The sequence below is a fragment of the Myotis davidii genome, unplaced genomic scaffold, assembly GCF_000327345.1.
Source record: "Myotis davidii unplaced genomic scaffold, ASM32734v1 scaffold328, whole genome shotgun sequence".
Classification (NCBI taxonomy): domain Eukaryota; kingdom Metazoa; phylum Chordata; class Mammalia; order Chiroptera; family Vespertilionidae; genus Myotis; species Myotis davidii.
In genome coordinates this window covers 330,046-338,417 of record NW_006300373.1, presented here as the reverse complement: position 1 = coordinate 338,417, position 8,372 = coordinate 330,046, and the positions used below count along the sequence as shown (strand labels likewise).

Below are 8,372 nucleotides of genomic sequence, written 5' to 3'. Positions count from 1 at the left end.
GGCAAGGGGGAGGGATCACAGGAGATTGGGTGGCCATGGGAAGGGACCAGGGAAGGTTGGCTGGCCATGGGAGGTTGGCTGTGGGAGCACACTACCACCAGGGGGCAGCTCCTACACTAAGCATCTGCTCCTGGTGGTCAGTGCACGACATAGCAACTGGTCGACCGGTCATTCCAGGCATTCGGTTGTAAGGTTGCTTAGGCTTTTATATATATAGGTGGGTATTAACCTTTTGTCATAGAGACATATGGCAAATACCCTTTCCTGTCAGTCTTTCCACCGTGTGAAGTTTTTCAATGTGTACAGATGGTTTATTTGCATGGACTTATGCCTATGACTCTGCGAAAAGGAACAGAGGGCCGTGGTAAACGAATGTACTGGTAACAGGAAAGGGCAGCTCACCTGCCCTGCGGAGCGGGGTGCATTAGGGAGTGTGGGGGCGGTAACCTGCAAGGCCCACACCTCACCTACAGGAGGTGCTTCCACTTAATGCCACCTGCGTCGGAATGTGCACCCAGTGCTGCACGCGCCCCTTCCTCTTGTGGTATCATTTTATTTTAAAATTCTGACATAAACTTCGAAAGATGAGCTGAACAAGATAAACGGTCCAGCAAACCGTCCGGTGCAGCTCTGACCCAGTCGTTAGCCATCAGCCCGCGATCTCTGCTTTGGGTCTCCCTTTCCCAGTTTCAAACTTTTCGCCTTGAGGTTAGGGAAGTATCTGACTGTCAAGAGAATGAGGAGACAAGCCGCAGCCTCGAGAAACTATCTACAAAACCCACAACCTGATAAGGAACCGGTATAAAAACATAATCTCAACAAAACCACCCAAAAACTCGGCAAAAGGCCCACACAGGCACCTAACACACACACCAAAACAGACGGCAAACAAGCACATGAAAACATGCCTGGCATCGTGTGTCACCAGGGAACTGCAATTAAACCACGGGACACCACTGCCCGCCTATCCCAACGGCCAAAACCCAGATCACTCCCTGACTACCGGGAGCACGTGGCCGTGGGAGTCCACACCCCCCACTTCCCGCGCGGGAGGGCAGCGTGGGCAGCCACGCGGGAGGGCGGCTGGCGGCTTCTTACAAAACTGAACACTCGTACCGTCCGGTCTAGCACCCACGCTCCCGGGAGCTGGCGAGTGAGCTGGGAACGTGTCCACACAGAACCCCGCCGAGGCGACCGCGGCTTTTCTCGTCCTGCCAGGCCCTGAGCAGCCACGGGCCCTTCAGCAGGTGGATCAACTGACAGCCCGACAACGAGGACCAGCCGGTGCTGAGAAGGATGAGGGACCAGAGCCAGGGAGCACGGAGGCCCTTCCTTACCTGCGTGTTACTAAACGCAGGAAGCTGACCGAAGAGGCTACATGGACGGTGCGACTCCACCTCATTCGGGAGAAGGCCAGACGATGCGGAGACGGTAGAAGGGTGAGTGTTCGCAGAGCTGGGGGAGGAAGGGAGGCAGGGGCGCAGCGGTGCGTCGTCACACATTATCCAACCCCCGCGACGCACACCACCGGGAGCTCAGGACCCGGCAGCAAAGGTGACCCCGGGGGAAGGGACGAGCCCCTGCACCTGCCACTCAACTTGCTGCGAACCTCAAACGGCTCAGAAACTAGAGTCTATTTACAAATCTGACGTGTTTCTCTGGTGACTTTTTCTTTTATTAAACTATCACTCACTCGTAACTTTATTTTTCAAACAGCCACTCAGTGTCCAGCGCCCTTTAATTTTTTTTTTGAAAAGACATTTTATTATTATTTTAACATAGTAGTGAATATATCTGATTGCATTTTCTCAAATGGCAAATGAGAACAGGACAGCATTTTACTGAAAACCTCACTATCACCTGTCTTTGGGAGGATTCCGTTTGCTAAGACATCTATGACACTGTCCATAGGACACCAACGCTGCTCAGTAGCAGAGAACACTTCGCTAAGCTGTTCTATCGCGGGTCCTTGCTCCAAGTGTTCATCTTTCCTTCTAATCTGGTTCTCAGTATTTGATCCTGTTTCTTCATAATTACACACAGGATCTGGCCGAGGGATAGGTTTGATGTGTTCATACGGGATACCCACAGAAGGATGGTAGCAAACTTCCGTCCTGCCATCAGATCCCAAAGCAAGTTCTACTTTGCAATTATCGTCATCCGGAAGAGAAGCGTATGCGGATTTATGCAAACGCAGTATAAAGCTCCATTTTGGATTGGAAATAAATGTTTCAAAATAGTTCTGTCTGCTATCGCCCATTTCACTGCTGATGCGGCCATGGTGAATCAAGATGCTTTATCAGGTGGAATGGAAGAATATTTGAAGAGAAAATGCTTTTGAAATTTGCTTCCAGGCATATTTTCACCCCTGACGCCTGCTCACCGCGAGCCGCCATCTTACTCCCAGCGCCCTTACTGATGGAGAACAGGACGCCCCAGCCTGTCCCGTGGCCTGGCCCCTGGCCCCTCCCCCAGCAACTCCATGGGGAGCGAGCCCCGTCCCTGCCGTCCGTCCCTCCGTCCGGTGAGGTTCCGGGGAGGCTGCAGTTCTGGATGGAGCAGGCGTGGGACACCCCGTCGGTGTCACCCCACGGCCATGGCCCAGGGCGGGCACACAGCCCCCAGCCCGTGGGGCAGCTTCCTGAGGACGGCGCACCGACACTCCGCAAGGTCGTTCTCTTCCTTGGCCTCGAGCTGTACAGACAGAAGCGGGGGTCTCCACAGCCGCACCCCGTTTCCTCCAGCTGCAGGAGGGAAGCCCTGGCGACAGGGAGGAGGGAGCCGGCCCGGGGCGCGTCCAGGAGCCACTGGTGCTGGGCCACCCGGGAGCCGCTGCGCGACGGGCGCCCGGGCACCGGGCAACACAAGGCCTTCGCCTGGGTTTTGCTTAAACCAAGAGAGTTCCTTCCTCCTGCCCTTGAAAGCCCCGATTCACACGCAGCCTCGGTGCCACATTCAACTCAGGCCGTGGGTCTGCCGCAGGCTTTCTTTTCGGATCTGCTGCCGCTCTGTCTCTTCTAGGGCTCGGGTCACCCGGTGAAATTCTTGTGTAAATCGATAAGCAGCCGATCATACAAAACCAGTCCTCCCCGAACTCATCTCCAGCTTGTTTTCAGAAATGTCCTTGGCTGCTCCTGCTGCCGATTCCTCTCCGTCAGAAGCAGGCTCACTGGTCTGTGTGAGGACGGCCTTCCCACATCTCTCCAGTCTTTCCTGCTCCCTGTGGCTTTCCTTCCTCTTCCCACGTCTGGCGTGGTTTTCCATCATTTGGGGGTTTTGACGTTCCAGTGAGTGGAACCCTGTTCCCTTCTTACATGTGTTCTGTCTGTCATGTAGGAAAGCTGGTGGTGTTTGTGTGTGTTTTATAACCAACCAGACAGGTTTCCAGCCCAACCACGACCAGGCAGACGGGCACCGGGTGCCGCGTGCCCACTGGACGGACGGCCACGCTTCATCAGGCGATGGGCGGGTCTGCACGGCCTCGTCCGCTAGAGGAGGACGCTACCAGACAAATGTCACGTAGGCTTGTCTCAGTCAAGTCACTGTCACCAGCCTCTGTTCTGCTTTCGCCAGGAAAAGGAACATGGTGGATTCTTCCTTCCGTGGCGACGGTGAGGGCTAAAATAAAAGCGACAACTCAGAGAACGTGGCCCCGTCTCCAGCTCCCACAAACAAGCCACGAAGTTCATGGTGACAACAAAAAGGACGAAAGCCAAACAGCAGACCAGCACCTCCATGTTAATCAATGCCCCCCCCTCCTGGTTCCAAACCGGATAAGCTTTCCTCACAAACAACGAAGCAGAAATCACGCCTGACGCTTCCACGGGGCAGCCACGCTGACCACAGAAAGACAGAGCACTTAGAGCATGGATTACACAACCCCCGGCCGCACATGTATGTTGCGTAAGCCTCAGACCAGACCCATTTAGTAGTAAATGCCCAGCGCACCTGCCACTACCTTTCCGTCCGCGTGCGCTGCGTGGAGGAGCCTCTGCTGACCCCACGCGGGCACCTGGCCCGGCTGTCTTTCTAACGGACTCCCACGCAGGCAGCCCTGCTCACTCACCGACCGCTGCCAGCTCCACGCATTCAGCCCCGGCCCTGAGACCAGGGAAAGCTGTGAAGCCCCGGGGACACACGAGGAGATCTATCAGACAGCCCCCCAAATTAGTACACACACACACACTCACCCGAGAGCACCCCAGCCACCCCTCCTTTTCTGGCTGCGGGGGAAGCCATAGCAGTGAGATGCAGGCTATAGATCAGCACTGAGGCCTGCGCCCAGGGGAGCAGCATGGGAAGGCAGACGGCCGCGCCCCATGGAGGCGCCACAGAAGGGGAAGGAGAAGCCCGTGGGCTCGCTGGCAGGGCGCGGCCATCCAGGGCACCGAAGGCTGCCGGTCAGGTCGCCGGTTACACTGCCGGTCAGGTCGCCGGTTACACTGCCGGTCAGGTCGCCGGTTACACTGCCGGTCAGATTGCCGGTTACACTGCCGGTCAGGTCGCCGGTTACACTGCCGGTCAGGTCGCCGGTTACACTGCCGGTCAGATCGAGGGTTACATTGCCAGTCAGATCGCCGGTTACATTGCCGGTTACACTGCTGGTCAGATCGCGGGTTACACTGCCAGTCAGATCGCTGGTTACACAGCCGGTTACACTGCCGGTCAGATCGCAGGTTACATTGTTGGTCAGATCGCCGGTTACACAGCCGGTTATACTGCCAGTCAGATTGCCGGTTACACAGCCGGTGGGGGGGCACAAGAGGTGGCCAGTCCGTGTTCTGCTTATGCACTGGTGTTCCTCTCTCTCCCTCCTTCCCTCTCTCCATCTCCCTTCCTCTGTCTCTAAAAATCAATAAAAATTACTTTTTTTAAAAGGAAAAACAAGCTCCTCCCCCCCGAAATTTCCTTCTAACTGTTCCAACTGGACATCACAGGAACCAAGTCATGTGAGTCACACATGGAGCCGGGTCTCAGCGAAGTGGCAGACACATCCCCGGCCCATCTGTTCCCTGTGGGGACTTTCACATTGTGCCTTCATTTCAGTATCACCCTGAAAACACACGCAGAAGCCTGCCCTGCTCACCCCGCGCCTCCCTGGGAAGGGGAGCCACCTGGGATTCCCAGCCCACGTGTCTGCTCCCGCCACACCACCGCCAACGGGACCGGGACGGGTCTGCGCTCCGGTAAGGAGCAGTCAGCCCTGACAAGTGCACAGCACACCCGCAAGTTCTGAGGGTTTCCGAGTAGAGGAGGTGGGAAGAGGACTGAGTGGGCACGTGGCGGAGCAAGAAAGGCACTTGGAACACACTCGCGACACTGCGGCCGGCATAGCGACCTCACACTGGCAGCAATTTGACTGGGCTGAGTCATCTGTCCCATAACACTCATTTCCACTTTTATTGGTTTTGTCATTTTATATGAATTTAACTTGTTAGTTCGTTTTGTTTGTACAGTCTTTGAAGATAAGCATGTTATACTTGTGTGCATTCTCACGTTGTGATAAGAACAATTTCAGCGACGGTGCTGAGAGCAGCCAAAGGGGAAGGACAGCCTTGGACCAATGGGGCCAGGGAAACTGGACATCCACACGCAGAGCAATGACCAGGGACCCCTACCTCACACCAGACACAGGGCCCCTACCTCACACCACATACAGGACCCCTACCTCACACCACACACAGGGCCCCTACCTCACACCACACACAAAGTCAACCCAGGACCGAGCAAAGGCCCAACCTTACCAACTAAAGCTGGAAACACGAACAGAAACATGGCGGAGTCGGCAGGGAACCTGGCATTTGGCAGGGCTGGATATGATATTACAAGCACAGGCAACAGCAACAAAAAAGGTAGCTTGGCCTTTGTCAAAACTGAAAACTTTCATGTACTGAAGGACACTATCAATACAGGAAAGGTGAAACCAACCATGGGAGAAAATATCTGCAAATCACATATCTGATAAAGGGTTACTATCCAAAATATCCGAAGAACTCCTACAATTTAACAACAACAACAACCACAACAACAAAATACACCACACAAAAATGGGCAAAAGAACTGACATTTCTCCAAAGAAGATACATGGATAACTAACATGTACAAGAAAAGATAGTCAACCTCGTTAGGCATCAGAGAAATGCCCATCAAAACCATGAGATGCCATTTCAACCCATCAGGACGGCTACGATTTAAAAAAAAAAAGTGCTGGTGAGGATGCAGAAGGGCCAGCGCCCCCTGCCTCGCTGAGGGGATGTCAGATGATGTGGCCACAGCGGAACAGCTGGGCAGCCCTACAAAGGTTAAACAGTGTCACCATCTGACCCAGCAATGCCACCCCGAGGTGCAAACTCAAACTGCAACCAGAATGCAGACACCTCCACACCAACACTCACAGCATTACTCACAACAGCCAGAAGGTGGCTACCACCCAAACTCCATCAACAGGTAACTGCTGCCACCACAAAGCACAGTGAGAGGCGCAGGGGGGTCTGTAAGTCAGTCACAGGAAGACTGTGCAGCCAGGAAATGAACGACTTAGAAAAGCCTGAACAAGGCAACTCGACACTTCGGTCATTTAGCACGTGGAGCAAGCTAACAAGCAAGTTGTTACCCTCTTCGAAAGACTGAAAACAGCCTTACCAGTGTGGCTCAATGGATAGAGCGTTGGCCTGGGGGGGTCAACCTTCAGAGCAATGACCCGGGACCCCTACCTCACACCACACACAGGACCCCTGAAGGGTCCCAGGTTTGATTCTGGTCAAAGGCACATGCCCTGGTGGCGGGCTCAATGACCACTAGGGGGCGTGCAAGAGACAGGTGATCAATGATTCTCTCTCATCATTGATGTTTCTATCCCTCCCTCTCCCTTCCCCTCTGAAATCAATAAAATACACTTTTTTAAAAAAAGCAATATTAAAACACTTATAGACCACATTCTGTTAGGACCCAAAGGGGACCTATGAATCAAGGGTCACCACAATCTAGCCCGACAGTCCCAGTAGCTTCTCACATGTCACCAGGGGGTGAATCTGCACAGTCCGTCCCAGCTCCCCCCCGGGCACTGCTGGCTTCACAGGATGGTCTCCAAGCAGCCACAGGAGGTCACAGAGAAGCCCTTCCGCCATCAACTTCCTCACCAGTGGGCACACGTGACCTGTCCTTCAGCTGCCCTTTGCCGAGGCCCTGCCTCACTGCACAGCAGCAGTCTACACAGCGGCGGGGCCTCCTCCCCCGAAAACACAGCCTCCCACTCGGCCAGCTGTGCACCTCGCCTTGTTGCTGGGCATGTGACTGACCCTCTGGCCAAGGACAAACACCAATGTCCTCACTCAATGTCACCAAGTCCACCGTTACCTCACCTTCAGATAAGGAAGTGATAAGCAGGAGAGTTAAACACCAGCGCAGCAGTGCAGCTCACAGGAGGACGTTATGACTGACACAGTTACACACCCTCCGCACACATAGACACGCACCAACACACCCTCCACACACACACACGCACCAACACACCCTCCGCACACAGACACGCACCAACACACCCTCCGCAGACACGCACCAACACACCCTCCACACACACACACGCACCAACACACCCTCCGCACACAGACACGCACCAACACACCCTCCGCAGACACGCACCAACACACCCTCCACACACACACACGCACCAACACACCCTCCGCACACAGACACGCACCAACACACCCTCCGCAGACACGCACCAACACACCCTCCACACACACACACGCACCAACACACCCTCCGCACACAGACACGCACCAACACACCCTCCGCAGACACGCACCAACACACCCTCCACACACACACACGCACCAACACACCCTCCGCACACAGACACGCACCAACACACCCTCCGCAGACACGCACCAACACACCCTCCACACACACACACGCACCAACACACCCTCCGCACACAGACACGCACCAACACACCCTCCGCAGACACGCACCAACACACCCTCCACACACACACACGCACCAACACACCCTCCGCACACAGACACGCACCAACACACCCTCCGCAGACACGCACCAACACACCCTCCACACACAGACATGCACCAACACACCCTCCGCACACAGGCACGCACCAACACACCCTCCGCACACAGAGACACGCACCAACACACCCTCCACACACACACACACACACACACACACACACACACACACACACACAGATTTCATCTCGAAGCCTCACCTCCAGTGTGATCGTATTTGGAAGTGGGGCCTTTTTGGAGGTGATGGGGTCATGAGCTTTCATGAAGGAGATCCATGCCCTTAGAAAAGAGAGTCCAGAGAGCCCCTGTCCCCTTTCACCATGTGAGGGCACAGGGGGAAAATGGCCT

General features: G+C 54.9%; 1 protein-coding gene and 1 pseudogene across 1 annotated transcript in view; both read right to left on the bottom strand.

Annotated features, from left to right (window-relative positions):
- The window catches only part of PAPD5 (PAP associated domain containing 5), a 24,384-nt gene extending 17,115 nt beyond the window's left edge, over positions 1-7,269 (bottom strand). Inside the window, exon 1 of the mRNA XM_006777046.2 lies at positions 7,140-7,269. The gene's annotated coding sequence lies outside the window, so the exon portion shown is untranslated. The remainder of the gene's footprint in view (positions 1-7,139) is intronic.
- On the bottom strand, positions 1,857-2,293 carry LOC102759839 (annotated as a pseudogene).
- Positions 7,270-8,372: the final 1,103 nt, after the last annotated feature.